Raw genomic sequence first — 18,700 nt, forward strand, 5'->3', positions numbered from 1 at the left:
GAAACTACATTAAGATGTATTGAAGGAATGTTTTGAAACACATTTGCGGAAGTGTCATGACTGTAGTTACTAAAACTTAATTAAAAATCCATTAGTTATGCATTGACCTGTGTTTATTCTGGAACCTGACTCGTATAAATGTTAGTTTTCTCCATAATTTTTCAAAGAAAAAACAATCAATAATACTGTCACTCCTGCTACACCAGTATTAACAAAAGTGGTAGCATGGTTATATTGTGAATTTTCATTACAGCCTCCAAAATAAAATAATAAATAGGTTACTGCATACACAATCCAATAAAAATAAAATAAGCACAGATGCACAGCAAAATGAAAATATATGAAGTAACTTATTTTCTATTTTGCCTGAACTACCCTACATTAAGGTAAAAAAAAACCAGACAGCAAAACTGCTGAAGGTATATTGAATTTGTGGGTTTCTCTGTCGTGCTCAAAAGCAGTTCATCATTGATTCCTGTGCCTACTGCTGAAGAGTTTTCTAAGGCCTTGAGACAGCACTACCTTGAAGTTAATGTGCTAAAGGCACAAAGACATGGTGCTCTTGGTAGACAGAAATTCACACTCAACACTCCCTTTGAAAGCTCTCGCAGTACTTCATTTTCCTTGGGCATGTAAAGGAACCTTATAGCACATCATTATGCCATTCTGCAAACAACCTACCCAAGCAGAAACCCATTTCCATTGTACAGTATGCTGGTGATAAGGCACGAGTGTATGTATAGTGAAAAGGACATCTATCAGTACAAGGGTTTCTGCTCTGTGGGTTGGGCCTGTAAAACGTCTGTGTGACACCAATCAGCACTAATTACCGTAGGGGTTTGAGTTTTTCTCCCGCCTCTAATTGGCCTTTGCTGTCAATCAACAAGTGATTTCTGCTCAGAATTGAACTAAGGGGAATGATAGAAGCAGCGATGGCGGGATAATTGAAAATAATTGAGCAAATTGCGGATTTGAGAAGTTGGCTTCATCAGCACTGCGGGGGCGGAATGAGCATGTGGAGAGAAGAGAGGTGAACAGAGGAAAAGCCAGATCTTAATGATAATGAACAAAACACTCGCCTCCATTTTGCCTCCACTCCTGAGGATAGACCTGCTTATCTGAATAATCAGCCTGTACATGTCTCAATGTCACATGCATGGGAGATGATGAGCACCTTTTGATCTCTGCATCCGAGCTTCAGCAGCTATTCACTAGCCTGAGGGCTTACATCCTGGCCCCAGTCTGAAAAGCCTCTCAAGCACAGAGGAAGTGTACCTCTGGTGCAACTGTGTTGGAGGCTCTGCATATAATTAAATGTGTGAATTCGGCACTGCATGTGTGAACATGCATTTCCATACATGGAATTGTCAGTTTTGTCAGTTTTCACAACTCTGAGAGTGTCCACTATCAAGTCACACTATAAATATAATATAAAGACTTATCTATCGCTTTCTCCCCAACCTTATTTTGTCTTCACTGTCTACACTGTCTGTATTTGTGCAGCAGTGGAAATCAATCCAAGTCTATTAGATCTTCTTCTGTGGGTGGATTTGTGTATCTGATAAAGTAGCAATACTGACAAGCTATTGGGACTAAAGGCGGTCCCTCAGTTTCAGTTGTTTGTCATCTCTTCCTTTTCTTCCTCCTACTCTCCCTATCCTCAAGAGCTGCTTACCTTCCACAGCTTTGGAAAGAAAAAAAAACATTTTGCCTGCAATTTACATTTCCATATGCTGCCAGTGGCGCCAGAGAGAGTGGATAATTGGGTTGAAAGTGGTGACGGTGAGAGCAGGATAGAAAGGGATACAGAGAAGGCCAACTGAAAAAAAGAAACGCAAGCCATTACAGAATGGGTCTCTTTTTTCCCCCCCTTCACTCGTCATTTTGCCGTGCTGCTCTTAACCACTTGTGTAGCTGAAAAGATTTACCTTGGCCTCACATTCTCTCTCACTCCGGCAGAATCACTCTGTACTTGCCTCCCCCAGAGCCTATCGCCCGCCCTGCTACTGCCTCATCCATATTCATCTTGCGTATTCCTCTCTCTCTTTCTCTCTCTCTTTCTCTCTCTCTCTCACTGTGTCACCCACAGCATGGCGTTAATACACCAATTAGTACTAAGAGCAGATAATGGACTATGTCATATTGCAAAAGGGAAAGTGAGACTCAGAGACACAGCGAGTGGAAACAGAGAACAAGATTGAGAGGGTGAGTGAAAAAGGGAGAGAGAGGAGGGGGGGGTTGGGGTGTCTTTATGGATGTGGTCTCTGAAATTGTTGAAATGCTGCATTTGCTGTGAACATCCATCCAATGGAAAGAGCATGATGGGAAAAGCGCTTCAGCGGTCACAGGGTTGCTATATAAAAGCTGAGGTGTTACACCAACGCTTTGCTGGCTCCAAATACTGACGTCTGTTTGGCTTTGTTGGACTTTTAAACCCTGTTCATTGGTTTCTTCCCTTTCACTACTGGAAATGCCGTACAGTTTCCTGCGTTCCACTGCGTTCATATCTACGCCTACAGGCCTTGCACTCTACACTACACTGTATGTACGATACAGGGCATGTATGAAAGTCCACAGAGACTTCCTCCAGTGATAATGACTCTGTAGTAGTTTATTTCATTTGATCACATATAAGATATAGATTTTTTTTAAACCTTCATCTTCATCCATAATTCAACAACATAGAAATGTGTCGAAAAAAAAGGTATTTTGGCGATTAATGTGCCACCCGTAACACAATCAGATGTATAATAAAGGTTAGTATGGAACTGAACGTTTTAAAGTTATGCATTTAGGTTATAGTATACAAATGGTCAGTCATATCAGTCCTTATAAAAACTGTATTTTAATCCCAAAAATATGTATATTTTAAATGATTGCAGTGATTATTTTATACGGTTCTTTCACATCAAGGTCTCATAATAAAAAAAATCCTTTTTTGTATTTTTGTGGGAAAGAAGATAATTTGTCAATCACTGCAAAACAAGAAGCTCTATCACTGTGGAAATAGGAGCTATTTGCAAATAGGGCAAGGTGTTATGTAAATAATGGTGCTGCATAAACATGAGCTCTGACTAGGAAAAAATGGCATTAATCAAACATGAGCTAGAACAAATTAAAATATGCCAGCTGTATGACTCCATTTTCTCTTCCTTTAGAAAATAATACGAGATATTCAGGCAAACAGTACCACTGATGCTGTGTGTTGATAATGTCTGTGTTATCATGCAAGACATCGCTCTATTGAGAATATAAATGCAACATGGAACAAAAAGAATTATTATCAACAATGACGGAAATGTTCACAGTCATGGTCGAGTCGGAATGAATTTATTCAGAACGTCCCTGCACACCAGCACAAAACCACTACAAAGCTACAGGCCCTTATCTTAGACTTCATTCAATCTTTTCCCCATCCTCTGCATTCTAACCAATGAATTTATCAACACTTATCAAGATGAATTTATTAATGTGAAAGTAGGAAAGCAATTATGATGTGCTGTCTAAAATTCTGAAAAAAGCTGGACTTTTAATCAGTATATCCTCTCCAGAAAAATCTGTGTTTTTATCCATGTTTCTGGGTGGCATCCATTTACTTGAGAGCCTCTTCAGACAATACAACCATACTGAATACTAAAATGAGGAGCAATTTAATATCATCCTTAACTTTGACTTTGAATGCACTTTATATTCTATTATGTGTTTTGACCTGCAAAAGGACAACTGAAGCCTGGAAAGGTAAATGATACTAATATCTAAGGAACTTTGCACATGAGCACTCCATATATTTGGAAATATGTGTTGTTGTCACTTAAGTATAGGCCAAGGAACCTTTGGCCTATGCTGTATCTGTATAAATGTGTAGAGGTTTCCCAACAAGATTTTTTTTTAAAATACAATGTGCACCAGAAAATAAAATTTGGTTTCACAACTACATGTAATTGTATCCAGGTTTGATAGACCACATTCAAAGCACATCAACATCTTTATATAGAAAGCTATATATAGATTTTTCTTTGACCATATGACATTTCTATGATTATGTTGTTTTTGAGTTAAGTGATCAAGCAGTGCATGATAACAAGGGTCCACTGTTTCTGCTCAGCTGGTCAATCAGCACTTGATTATGTGCATTCACTATTGTTGTTGCTAAGAGACCATGGTGAACAACTGCTTGGACTGTGCAAAGAATGCATTGATGCTGTAAATCTGTCCACATTTAGTTCTTAGTGGTCCAGTGTTGATAATGTTTGCTTAAGGTCTCGCACAAAGCACTGTGACTTTGCATAAATAACATCTGATCTTGAAAATGAAATCCTGATAGAGTGTATGACTGCAAGAGAGCCCAAACGAAATTATGCTAGCTGTTTATTGCCACAATGAGTCAGGCGATCCATGAAGGTCAATTGACTGAATTGGAGAGCAGTATAACAGAGTATACTGTGTGACAGAAGGCTAACATGTAAGGGCGTGTAGAGCCCGATAAAAGCTATCATAATGGAAACTGACAAAAGCATTTACAGGGTGGAGAGAAAAATGGCAATATACACATTGGACTGGTGCAATCATTGCATAGATTATGTAGGTTAGATAATCTCATCTGGTAGTGTAGACGAGACACATAGACCCAATACTGCTATAAATCCACAATATCTACTCCTGGCAAGGATGGAGCATTAGAAATTAATACAAATTAAATACAACAACAATATTGTCTATGTAACATTGCTTTAAGACTATTTTTGAACGTTTCCTATTTATTAATACTTTCAAATAAACCTGAAAAAAACAGACGTTACACCAAACTCAGAAGGCTAGCCTAGCAGCATATGTTACACGTTTTCACATTGTATTTAAGTCATGCTACTAAAGGGGCTAGTTAAAATGTAGAGTGATGAGGGCTTTAGGGCTACAGTAAAATATTATCATTACTGTATATTACTTGCTCCTGGTGCAACACATTCCTCTGTGTCGTGATGTTTATCTTGTATGTTATGATAAGCACAGTACCGTTCATGGAAACATATAATAAGTAAAGAATGGGGTGCAGCGAGGCAGTCCAAATCCTGCTTACAAAACGGCCTCCTACTAAATTAACCAATGACTTGACCCCCAATATTGATTCCAAATGATTTTATTGATTTAAAAATGATCACATTGCTTCCACTATGATAGTGCAGGAACTGTGCAACAGCAATGTAACTTAAAATGACGGCAAGTGCTCACTGATCATGTTTCTCTGTACATGTCCTCTTCACATTGTCTTATCCATTAACCATTTTTTTAAACAATGCTAGAGCTCATACCGTGTTCCTGTTAGTGTTTACTTCCTGTTTGTTTTATTCTTCTAACGTTCAGTGCTCTGTCTTTTAACCTCTTTCCTTTTCTTGCTCTCTTTTTACTTTCTTTACTGGGTACAATTTAACCATCATGAATCCCAAAGTTTTGTGCTCTCCACATTTATAAAAAACAATATTCAAAAAGTAGTCTTTTGTGTTTTCTGATGGAGCAACCTTATGTTCATCTAATGTTCAGTTTCCTCGACTTATATCTGCGGATTGATATGCACTTAATCTTCCTTACCAACGGTCTGTTCTTTTTAGAAGCTGTCTGTTAACGACATTAACAACCTCTGGATTTTCCAAATTGACCAATCAGAATGGGGTATTCAACTAAGCGGTGTAATGAAATGTGATACAATATGTGGAATAAATTATGCAGTGGAAATAAAGGTTATGGAGTTTGTAGAATGGGAATAGTACTATATGTGGTGGAACATGGCTGGTATGCATCACACATATGTGGTATAAAGCTTTTGAAGTATCACTTAAATGGCAAGAGAAATAAGGCAAGGTAGCTAATTACAAACAAATACTGTACGTAAGTGATTTATTGATTTGTCAACTATTTGTGCAGTATAATAGTACCAACCTCCTGCACTGCCACTGTTTCCTAACACACAGTAGAATAAGATTATAGTGGCTTCTGGCTAGTTTTCTATTTATACCTGCAGGAGAAAACTGCAAGTGAGAAACCTGACTGCTTAGTGTGGTGGTTCAGCAGGCTCAGGAATAACATGTACTTTCAATGCTAAGAGTTTTAACAGGGCTCAAAACTGTTGCTGAGTGTCATCACCTCTCACTCACTTCCTCACCATAGAGTATCTTGTATGTGCTGTAGTCATTTCAAGTTCCAGTAAAAGGTTTTTAACTTTGTATTGGTCAGATTATTTTCAGTTTTTATTCTAACCTGTGAACATCCTGATGATCTCCTGAACTGTGAAGTTATGACATTCCTTCAGCCCGGTCATCTTGGTTCTTCAGCAACTTGTCTGTCAGTGGAAGTCCCGGCAAAGTAATCTTTAGAAAAACCCCAACTGTGCACTTCAAATCTTAGAATGATTTTATTCCCTCTCAGAATCAGTCTTTTGACACGGTGTCTGTGTCAGATGAAAAAAAATCTGGAAAGCCCATTGAAATGCATTTACATTTAAGATGGTGCACTTAAGTGGAGAATTCACATCTCATGATACAGATGAGGTTATTAAACTCAGGTGAATGTTATGAAAACTTTTTATATCAAATAGCTGAGCATACATGCATTCATATGAAAATAGTACAGTCTTTTAAGCAAATATTCATCACCCACCTAAAATATTCTCTGAAATACAACGTACAAAACTGAGGCTAAGTCTCTGTCTTATGAAACGGTGTCTTCATTTTTCCCCCATTTGAAAAAAACCTCTTAAAGAAATGCAGTAAGAGCCAAGGCTTTATTTGATTGAAAAAAACATACAGCTCTGAAAAAAATTATGAGACCACTCCAGCATTATCAGTTTCTCTGGTTTTACTATATGCGTTTGAGTTTAATTTTTGTTTTTGTGTGTGTTCTATAAACTACTGACAACATTTCTCTGTGTTGGAATTCAACAGACTGGAATTGAGATTTATGAAACATTTAGAGTGGTCTCTTAATTTCTTCTGGAGATGTACGTAAAGAAGCCATATCTGAGAAGATTTAAGTTGTTGGGCAATTACTTTATTACTTTATGTAAATCTGTAGAATTACACCGAATAATTATTGGCAGGGAAACCACAAATGACCTGAACTCCAACTTGGGAAATAACATGCGTTTGAAAACCTAAAAAACGAGAAAGAAAAAAGTACAGAGAACAGTACTGTTGTAGAGAGGAAGCAATGTAACTAGTGGGCGGGCAGAAGTGGCACATTTTTCCGCTTTATGTCTGGGTTGGTTATAAAAACTGTCTTGAAACTGTCTCTCGGCCACCAAACTGTCTGTGATAGGCAATGATGAATGCGCTAGGTTGCAATAGGTCTGATGCAGAACTGCAGCGTTTGAAAAATACGGTGTAAATGGTCCTGATGAGAGTGTGCGCTGCCTGCCGACGAAGAGGGAAACTATAGACTAGTGACCCGCTAGGTGCGTCAGGACGCGTATGATAACCGCTGATGTGCCTGTGTAGACTATCCGACTTTGAACGGGTGATTTTAAACCGTTTAGCTTTTTTGAGACTGCAGCAGCACACAAAGGTGAAGAATGGAAGCGTCCTGTGAGCAGATTCATAGCAGACCTCCAAGAGTCTGATTTATATTACGCAGACGTTTTGCGACGGTGGCACATTTGCTCACATGCTCACCGACGGACGGACAACACGATAACAACTTCAATTGTGTTATAATTCCACCTCAGTTTGACATTTCCGTAATCGCATAACGCCGTAGAAACTCCCATGTTAGTATCGTACTGTTGTTAAGCAGGACAATGATGTCGTCGCTTTTATTTATTTTAATGCCCACACGGGCGCATTTTCGTGAGAATCTGCTCTGTCCATGAGGATTTCCCCCTATTGCCTTTATCATATTTTAAGTCGGGAGGATTTTCCCCCTCTCTCGTTTTTCGTCGGTTTGTCTTTAAGATAGCAGGCTATTAATTTTTAATTCTTATGCATCCGCACGAAGACGGGACCTGAGAGGAGAAAACGAGTGATAACCAGAGGGGAAGAGAAGGGGAAGGAGGCAAGTGAGAAGGGAAGCGAGAATGAATGAGACACACTGAGGCATCAAGAAAAGGAGATTGGAGGAATCAAGGTAGGAACGAAGCACCGTTTTATATGTTCTTAATACCAGAGCGAAAATAATACCATGTAACGTTCACCACCCAGGCTTCCAGCATCAATCTGCATGAAGTGTTAAGGCATGTAAGCCGATTTATTTATTCATATTTTATGCTTTGACAGATACGGAGTTCGTGTTTACGGTGCGTCAACAGCAGTTTCCCCATATTAAAAATGCGTGCTTGATAGCCTAAATTAGTCGGATTTGAGAGTAGTGCTCTAGTTTATAGGCCTTTGCATTTCACTGTCGAGTGAACACTAAATCGTTCTTTTTCTTGTCCCATAAAACTGAGCGGTGGAAGAAATGTTCAGTTTTGTAAATGTGAGCAGGTAACACTGGACTAAAACAGCCGTATTTTGAGATTGTTAAATAGCCAATAATGTAGTAAGTGATTAAATTAATGTCGGACAATGTTTCAGGAGTAAAGGTATACCAAAAAAGAGATGTCCTGGGATGTGGACTACACATTTTACCAAACAACCCTCTCCTTGGGTCTCTTTTTTTCTATCTAAGTTCCTTCAAATAGAGAAAAATAGGAACTGAATTGATTATTTGATAAATAAAAGCAATAGGACGAAGTGAACAGTCTTAAAGTGAACGTATTTGTGTAGTCCCATTTTTCCCTATGCTTTATTACTGTAACTTATAAAATGATAAACTGTAGGCCTTGTTCTAGAAGTTTCTGTGGTTCCCCAGGAGGAAATCAGGATAGTTTGAGGGTGTCCCCAACAAAATGAGACATGGTTTAATTCCACTCAACTTTAAATCATTTGAAATCCTGATTAGAGAATATATAGAATTGGCCAACATGATGTTTTAAATAATAAATGTATCACCCCGCAACAGCATAAAGCCACAGCAGGAAAAGTCCTCTCATATTAATATCCAAATTTAATCAAATGTGAGACTGTAATATTTAGGGGTTCATATTATCAACACTGAGGCACCCTTATATTAATACTATTCTGATATAATTCCCAATTTAATAATAAAACATCTAATAAAAGGCATCAACAGCATACATTGTATGATGGATTTCCCCCCCCCAGTTTTTCTTTGTATGTTATTATTGTAAAATTAAACCTGAGGAGGCAGACAAGAAAGACCCTAAAAAAAACAGTTATTTTCTGCTGGTAAGCCTTTTCCTCATTTCACCGGGGTGCATTGTGTTTGTCCTGCCAATTCTTAGGGAAAAATTGGCATGTCTACTATTCTGAAGGGGCTGAATGAAATTCAAATTCTTCAGGTGGTAAAACAGCAATATTGCAACTGTCTGATTGCGTTATCTGGGCATTCAAGAAGCCGGACTTGGAATTGGTTTACTGCCAAACACTCTCCCTGGGAAGACAGAAGGACTTATTTCCCCCTTGTCTGTGTGTCACATCACCATCAGAAAAATTATTCTCGGCTTTCAATGGGTGAATAATAGTCATACATTAGCATGGCATTAATGATAGTCAGACTTTTAATAAGTCACTAATCATAATCCGATTCTTTTGACTTCATAGTTTTGGGAGGCTCTGCGATACTGTGGTCAGGATTTGACGACCATATGATTTTGTTATATGTACTAGTTGCAAAGGTAAAACAGTCAACATAATCCAGCAATCTTTGTAAAAAAGAATTGAATTATTATTTATATTTGTACAAATGCACAGACTCATGCTTTATGTATGCAAACACACAGCAGCACATGCACACACACACACACACACACACACACACACACACACACACACACACACACACACACACACACACACACACACACACACACACACACACACACACACACACACACACAGTTAGTTTTATGAATAAGAATAACAGTATTCTCTGCACTTTTCTTTTTCTCTTCTTCATGCAATATGTGTGTTACCCTATAGCTCTTTGTCAAGGCTGACTTAATGAATATGTTAATAGAAAATAAGCAGAAACATAGTGCTCTGCTATGAATTTCAAAAAATGACCTATGATGTTTCACTCCCTCAAGACAGTTAAATGTATTGCATCTATGCTGGTTCAAAGAATAATGTGAGAATAACATAACTGGATTCAAAGAAAATGCTGAGGGCTTTAGGTGTCATGATAACATTTGACAATGTCTCAGTTTTCCCTTGCATGGTTATTAATAACAGCAAGGGACACATATTGAATGCCCCACGTCAATAAAGGATTGTTGATTTTGACACCGCATGGAAATGTGTCCTTAACCTGTGAAGGACACGGACATCTTTGTCTTTTCATGCATGGTGTGAAATGGAAATGAGTGTGTTTTACATCCATGGTGTTTTCCTAGCAATAGCACATTATTCTACAGCTGTAGCTGGCTTCGGAGTCAAAAATAACATCATTCAAAATGGGGAAAAAAACTGATTATCTAGACAGCTGTGAGAATTCACCAAATCCACAAATTATTTAAATGTATTTTCAAATTTTGAAAATAAAATAGTCTTCAATTTTCTATTTGTTGCCCCAGCTCCATGACGCATAAAATGGTGTCCTCTGTTGTTACCGTATCGGTTTGAATATATTATAAAATAAAAAGAATAAAAGTATATGCAAAACCATTTTAGATAACACTTAGAAAACAATCTACTAATTTCAGTCAACTCAATTGTACGTATATCTAAAATTCTGTTGCCCAACCAGGCAAAACGTCCATTTAGGGAAAGACATGCTGCTGTTGAATTTTAGTATACAATCAAAAAGGGATGATGAATGAATATAAACCTGCTTACAATTAGCTGCAAATACACAGCACCAAGTTCATTATGTGGCCATAGGACTTTTTCTTTCATTGCATTTCCTTTTTATTTGTCTTGTGAGTAAACTTGGACGTGTATACACAGTGTAGGCATTTATCCTGTGTCTGTTTGATAGTCAAGTAATTACACATTTAAACATTTTTTTATAGAAAGGTAAAGTTGTCACACAGCCATATATATTTACCATATCAAGAGGGTTGCTGATGTGGTAACACACGCGCTAACACACTATTACCTGCTGTACACACATGCTGCCACTGTATGCCTGTTCAACCTCCAGGAGGGGATGATAGGAGAATCTCAAGTGACACTACAGAACAGGCTACCTCGATGCTGGCACGACTGTATATTCTGATGATAAACTTAATCTCATCATTGCCTTTTCATGATGAAAATCTCCCAGATATGATATCTGATTAGAACTGAACTACAAGCCTTCCAAGCTTCTTTGCCGATTCCCGGCTTCTTGTGGTACTTTGTACATGGGAATTTATTTTGAATAATCTTGTTCATAATCCATATTGATTTATTGTAAGCCTTTCGATTATTTGCAATCATAATCCATCCAAAACAACCGTCTGCAAGATTAAATTGGATCTGGAACCCATTTTTTTTTCAAAATGTCATTTTGGCATTTCGCTCCAAATCATGTTGCTAACTGGACTACTGGCTGCGACCTTTACCATGTAACTTTGGTACTGCATTTGTCCCGCCATCATTTCATATTTACTGACATTTGCAACAAAATGGATACACTTTGGTTGAAACTTTTATTAGAATGGGTTCTATATTCAAATGTTTTATATAGTTTAATTTGATTGGGTGATCCGTGTGCAAAGCGAAGGGATCCAGGGAGAGATGTGGTGTGTGTTTCTAATATTTTTTGCCTTTTACAGTTATATCAAAATACGGGGCTGTTTTCAATAGACTCTATCTTTTCCTCACTGCTTCCCTTCGTACACAGCACTGTTTACCTGGCAGTTGCAGCTACTCTTTGTGGTTGTCACAAGATGATGAGGCTTGTCCTTACAGGAAAGCCATTATGATTATAATGACAGTTATTGTTGATCAGTGTTTTACCACTGCCGACAAAACACAGAGGAAATGGCTTTCTGTTGTGTGACTAATTATTGCAATAAAAAATCCCCTATTATATTTTCTAAGACTTTTTGTAATGTGTTGACTGTTTTCCACTTAAATGCTAGATTACATTTTAGGAGCATGAACAAGCAATAATACATTGGAAAGAGAGAAATATTTCGAGGACAAGAGAAGGAAAGAAAATAGAAAAGGGTGAAGATTGCAGCAGCAGTAGGGGAGAGCGATTGGTTCTAAGCAGAAATTGTCTTTGCTGTGGTGCTGAGTTGCAAAAAACGTTGGGCAGTGTTCGTCCATTTTGCAGCATTCTGTAACTACATGGCACTGTGATCTCTGCTAAATCTGGAGAAAGACTGAAGGTGTTGGCTTTGAGAAGCCAATCTTATAGGAACCCTACCACACTCTAATTTAATTCAGTTACTGCCAGCCTTGAGCACGTGTAGGCGCCTGCATGGTGAAAAAGAGCACGAGCATCTAGAGCACATGAACAGAAAAAATCGATGAGGACTCTTTTTCATAAATGGAGTGGGTGTTAAATTAGCTGGATGGGCCCATGTAGCAACACATTGGATTGAGTGCCTGGTGTATTTGGGTTGTGTCTATCGACTGAAAGAAGACTTGGTGTTCAGCAGTGAAAAGACTCAGTGATGCTCAATCAATGTGACCAATCAGCCTCACCAGCAATTAATTTGGTTTCACACAGATTTGTCAGGGGGAAGGGGACTCTGAATTGGTGTTTAAAAAGTGTGTGTCACTGCAGTTTTTTTCGACCAAATTCAGCTGTTAATTACGTTCGGGTTTGATTGCCCTTTTGATTCTGCCTGATTTTTTATTCATGTTGTTAAAAGCAACTTTAAATACAAGTTATCAGCTCACTACGTGTTTATCAGTTTTAATTTCTAAACATGTTTTTAATGAGTGTTCAAGGCCCTTTGGCACAATACCATTTTGAAGACTTATGGTAATAGTGATCACAAATCAATATTATTCTGTCCTGCTTGGTGCCTGGCAATTTCGGAAATCAGAGATGAGAGGGACCTGATCTGCAGATACAATCAGATTAATGTATGAATACTGCTGGTATGCCATTAGAGATACAGGAAGAAAACAACACATGTTCAAAAGTTCTGGTAAAGAAGAACAACTATATTTCTGCAGGATTATGACATCTCTTGAAATGTTTTTCTAAATTTAGACAAAAGGTTACTGAGGGTTGTAAGGGAGGGAGTTTGAAAAAAAAGAAGACTGGTGAGAAGGTTCATCAGGCCATCTTCGTTAAATCCTTGTCCTCAGGTAATTGGAGTAGCTTTCCAGATCCAATCTGTCCATCTGAAAAAGGAGGAGCACACAGATGAAAGGAAACAGGGATCAATTGACCTGATAGCTTGTCCAATCAATCCTTATGTTTTTCTGATAGCTTGACGGAGGGTGCAGACCAGAGTGGCGGATGAACCCCTCTAATTGGCTTGGCCAAAGCGGGCAGAGTGGTAGTGTGAGTAGTAATGGCAGGAGTAGTCTTCGCCCCTCGTCACACCTGGCACTCTCACTCTTCCAACATCAATACTGACTCCTTTGTCCTCATTACCTTCAGCTTATTGCCATGTACAGGCCCTTTATCTGCTGCTCCTGGACTCCCATGTTCCTTCATTACACCTCACTGTACACGATCCGCTTCTCGCTTTCTGTCACTGACCCCTCACACTCAATGACTAATATTGGAGTTACTCAACATCGTCTAGGCTATCAACACATTCAGTCATGCAGGAGAATCAGGAAAGACGTATACATAAACAGAGACTCCGTCCGTGTGTATTTGTGTGTAGGTGTGTGTCTGACTGTCTAGCCTTTACAAACAGTGATGATCACCTGAAACTCACCTGAGTCTTCCACAGAGGACAGCTCTGGTGGGTTCATATTTGTGTCAGCTATACTCCCCTTGGAGTATCTGGTGTTTCACTGTAGTGAGCATGTTTGTGTTTGTGCGTCTCAGTGTTTGTGAGTGTGCGCATGTGTTTCAGTGCTGTGAAAGAGGCAACACCAAGGAACAACACTGGCACCAAAGAAAGCTGTTAGTTTGCCCATCTGCCAATATGGGTGTTGGAGGGAGGCAGGTAGCAAAAAGAGAGAAAAGGTAGGGGAGGTAAGGGAGATGAAGCTCCTACACAGAGGTGTGAAAGGGCACGTATATTCATAAACAGCTGCAAAAACACCTAGAGCATAATGCATGCAGTAAGCAGATGCCAGATGAGACAGAAAGGGGGGAGGTGCACCATGATGGAAAAAGTCCAGAGAGAGAGAGAGAGAGAGCGAGAGAGAGTGAGAGAGAGAGAGAGAGAGAGAGACGTATCCAGAGTGGATTAATTAAGGATTATAATTATGTTGGGACTATGCATGTCTCACCTGAGACTGCCCTGTGCCACTCCTCTCCTCACCAATCCTCCTGCCCTATGTTCCTCTGCACAAATGGATGCAAACCACTGGAAAATACAACCCGCACTTGCGGTATCATAGGTTCACCTCTTGGACACTGTGCAGAAAAGTGAATGAGAGTGAAAGTGAACAGTGCATTAACCTTTTTGCTGCTTTTTGTAATCGATCCACTACAACACTGATTTTAGTCTTTATGTTCACGCTGTAAATACGCCAAGTTAATTGGTGTGCTGCAAAACTGCTGATTATAGAAAGATTTACCTTTTTTTTTTGTTCAGGTTTGTGACCATACACACAATCGTTAAAATCCCCAATTATTTAGGGGAATCAGGCTTATAAACAAACTGGTGTTAAAGATGAAATACACTCATTTCTTTTCAAACTTAAATGTTCAGCCACCAGGGGGCAGTTAAACAACCTTAATGTACAGCATTGACATATTATCACCTTGTCAAGTTGTTAGGGTGAACTAGCATATTTACCCATTTATTAAACACAATAGCATTTATTTGGAGACATGTTTCTGGCTATATGACTCACAAAAGCCCAATATTCAGACCTCTTTTAGCTCTGTTCTGTGTTTCCACTAAATATCCACCTCTTTAAATGATCCATTACGTGCATTAGCTAGCCATTACCTTGTTCTCTCTGTCATTCAGTGCAGAGGAGGTAGCATGTCGAGATATTTTCACATGCAGCTCCAAATATTGGCATGAGAAATATGGACAAAGACTTCCTTTTTGGTGCGCTGCTCATCTTTTTCAGTCGGATAAGCAAATCTTGGAGATGAGCTTTCAATCTGTTTACAGATAATCTGATTTTAAGATAATAAAAACCTATCCTCATAAAACGGCCGAAGGGTTCGAGATTGCATTCCAGCCAATAGGTTTTGCCTCTGTTGCTCTCCACACAGACAATTTACCTGCGTTTAACCAAAGACTGCTCAAAAATAATAGTTTGATACCACTCAGACTAACATCTAAAAACCCACCACTTTGTATGCAGATCTGTTGATAGAGATTAATCCTTAATTGACAGAGAACATTTCTGCCTATGTTTAAGTCTCGTGACCCCTTCCCGTGGCAGGGCACCCATTATTGTTGTATTATCCCTAAATGTTTTACTACAAAAAACCAGGTTACATAAATAATTAAGTCAGTATGCTCTAGAATATTACTACCAGGCATATTCTCTATGACCTATATTACCTGCAAATATTTTTGAGAAAACGAGATGGAAGAATGATTTCTCGGTTGTCATATTGTCGGGACTTCTTGGACCTCCCTTGGCGATCAGACTAATAATTATGAGATAAATAAAGCATTCAAGCTGGACCACGGCCTTACTCTGACCCACGATATAGTATAGTATTGAGATTGTAATATTAAGGGGATAAAGCTGTGTTTTTTCAACAACTAGCAGGTGTAGATTTAACTGTATCACTGAGAAGTAACATGCTGCTAAAAATGGCCATGCCTGCTCAGCAAATCTTCCCTGGCCTTTTTTAAAGTTTGTGTTTTGTTTGGATCTAAAAATAAAACGTGCAATGCAGCATTTTTTGCTATCGCAATTTGAAGCAGGGCAAAAAAGGGATAGTGTTTTATCAAAATATAATCTAAATGATAGGCAACAGGAAAAAGCTACACGGATGGTGATGTCTGTCACGATATGAATGCGCTTATAATCCAATACCGATTACTATCACACCACTTGCTCCCATCTTTTAGTGCTATTAGAGTATGAACATAAACCACACGTCATACGTCATCTGACCACAACAGACACTTTCCAGACCACAGCTTAACCTCTGGTCATCTGACAGCCCCAGGACATCACACACACACACACACACACACACACACACACACACACACACACACACACACACACACACACACACACACACACACACACACACACACACACACACACACACACACACACACACACACACACACACACACACACACACACACACACACACAGAAACACAAAACTATAAACTGACCATCGAAGGCAAACGCGAACATGAGGCGTTTAGGGAACAGAATGGAAAAGGATTTAATTCAGTCTTTGATCATTATAGAATTACCATGTGCCTTCTTGGCACCCTGGTTCTTGTTCCATGGATTAATCATTTTCATTCCACAAATTGTGGAATGCACATAGCAAATCAGTGCTGCCTGCATGACATAGATATGCAGTTGTAGCAAGGGAATTTTAATGTGTTCTTGCCTTCCAATTGGCTCAAGCTGTCCATGCGACCTGATTTATTTGAAAGATTGGTTTTATTGATTTACTGAATTAATGTGAGCCAGTTTAATCAGTGTGCTATGGAACTATGCAGAATTTGACATCTCTGTGAACTCAGATGAATTGAGTGTACAGTATTGATCTGGTTACCCACAGTATTTATTCAGCTATTTGTCTTAGAGCTGATTAATTCACTGTGTACGAAATAATATAGGTACGTGTTTACGAGACTGTGTGAGCGTTTGTGTTTGTCTCGCTCTCTTTTTGTATATTTGCAGAACTATAATTGCTTAAATATCGTATGGACTGCAGGTTTCAGACCTGTATTGAAATAGCAACATTTAATGTATACCTTTTCTTTTCCGCACATTCAAAATCATGCTGCTACTGAACGTTATAAAAAGACATATCACATACAGGCTCAGTTCATGCCCATTCAGCATTAATGTATATGCGCACATGCATGCATACACAAACACACAGCACATACATGTAAAGTATGAATATACTGTATGTATGTCCAAAAACTGCTATTTGATGTGTGCAGTGTGTGAGGTATCATTGTGTGACAGCAGTATGCACTGTATAATTGCAGGCTGTGTAATGTAGGTCTGCAGCAGCGTCCAGCACCGGTGTGATGATTGAGCAGTATCTGTCAAGCAGGGCCAGAGGAGGGAGAGTGGCTTTCCAATTAAAGCTAACTCAGGATAGATATGGATGCTTTCTGACAGTTGTCTTTTCTGATTCAGCTGTATGTGGAAGAAGAACATTTGTTTGAAGGCGTTTGTTTAGGCTCCGTATGGATAAAAGAAGAAGCTTCACTCAGATCTTTTTCCCCCTATTCCAAATTACTGCTGAAATTTTACACAGTAGAACATCTCAGCAGTAATTTGGCTGCACACATTCATAGGAAAGACCTTGTGATGTCCTACCTGTAACAGTATTTAAGTACAAAGGGGTAAAAACAAAAGCCTGGATTCGAGAGATTATCACTAAAGAAACTGATGACTTTCTGAAGCTTGGCCTCTAAGTCTGCAGTAGCATCCTTAAAGTGTATGCTATTTAAAATAAACTATTGTACAACCTGATAGATCCAACATTGCAGTATTATGTTGTTACTGAAGGGTAAAGTCAGCCATGTTATGACATACTGTAATGCAGAAAATGTTAACTCCTACGCTACGTGTTTCTTTAATCATATAACATGGATCGCAGCTCGGGTCATGATTAACATGCAAGTTCAAATAAATGCATTTTTCTGTTCTACCAGCATCTCTGCTGTGCATTATATAACAGTGTGCATCATATAGTTAATAAGACAAACGACTTAAGATACTAAAGTGATTATCCTTGGTTTAAAAATAAAGTTGGATACGGAGGTCTACACATCTTGTAAGAAATATATTTAAGTTAAATGGATTATGTGTGGTATTGTCTGTGATTTTTTTTACAAAAGCCGTGAAGCAGGGCAAGAAATATACTTTTGTGGACGCCTGAAATTCTTTCCATGTATTTAAAGCATTAACCTTCAGTACTGTGCAGCATTTTTACATAATTTATTTTATAATACAGACCTACTTTATACCCAGATACACGCATGCCAGTAACTTCATTATTACCACTTTAAAGCAGTACTCAATAATTGCAGCAGTCATTTTAACATGTTAACATGATTATCTTAGTCAAATTTTATCCATAACTGAAGAAGGGATAACTCAATTGTTTGACTCCAAAATCAACCTTTTGCAGTACTCTGGCATACTTCTCTATTCTGATTCTATTTTAATTCTGTGCAAAGCAGTGTTTTTGTACAAACACCGACATGGCTAGCGGTGTAAAACAAAGGCAGACAAAGGAAAATGTTGGGCTACAGCGGAGCCTCTTTTATGTTACAACCAACTCTGCAAGTGACAGAGTCTGTGTTACAGGGCTCTGTAAATGCATCATCACAATAAAACCTAGACATATATTCCCTCGGTTTTTCTTGGTGCTAAAAAGATGTTTTGCTCGGCTTC

General features: G+C 38.7%; 1 protein-coding gene across 2 annotated transcripts in view; it reads left to right on the forward strand.

Moving 5' to 3' along the window:
• The window catches only part of adgrl1a (adhesion G protein-coupled receptor L1a), a 132,178-nt gene that overhangs the window by 33,448 nt on the left and 80,030 nt on the right, over positions 1 to 18,700 (forward strand). Inside the window, exon 1 of one of the 2 annotated variants that reach the window (XM_063903054.1) lies at positions 7,690 to 8,109. The exons of the other annotated variant lie outside the window; for it this stretch is intronic. The gene's annotated coding sequence lies outside the window, so the exon portion shown is untranslated. Of the gene's footprint in view, positions 1 to 7,689; positions 8,110 to 18,700 lie in introns of those variants that run through there. 2 annotated transcript variants of the gene reach the window in all.

Source organism: Eleginops maclovinus, chromosome 16 (assembly GCF_036324505.1).
Source record: "Eleginops maclovinus isolate JMC-PN-2008 ecotype Puerto Natales chromosome 16, JC_Emac_rtc_rv5, whole genome shotgun sequence".
Taxonomy (NCBI): Eukaryota; Metazoa; Chordata; class Actinopteri; order Perciformes; family Eleginopidae; genus Eleginops; species Eleginops maclovinus.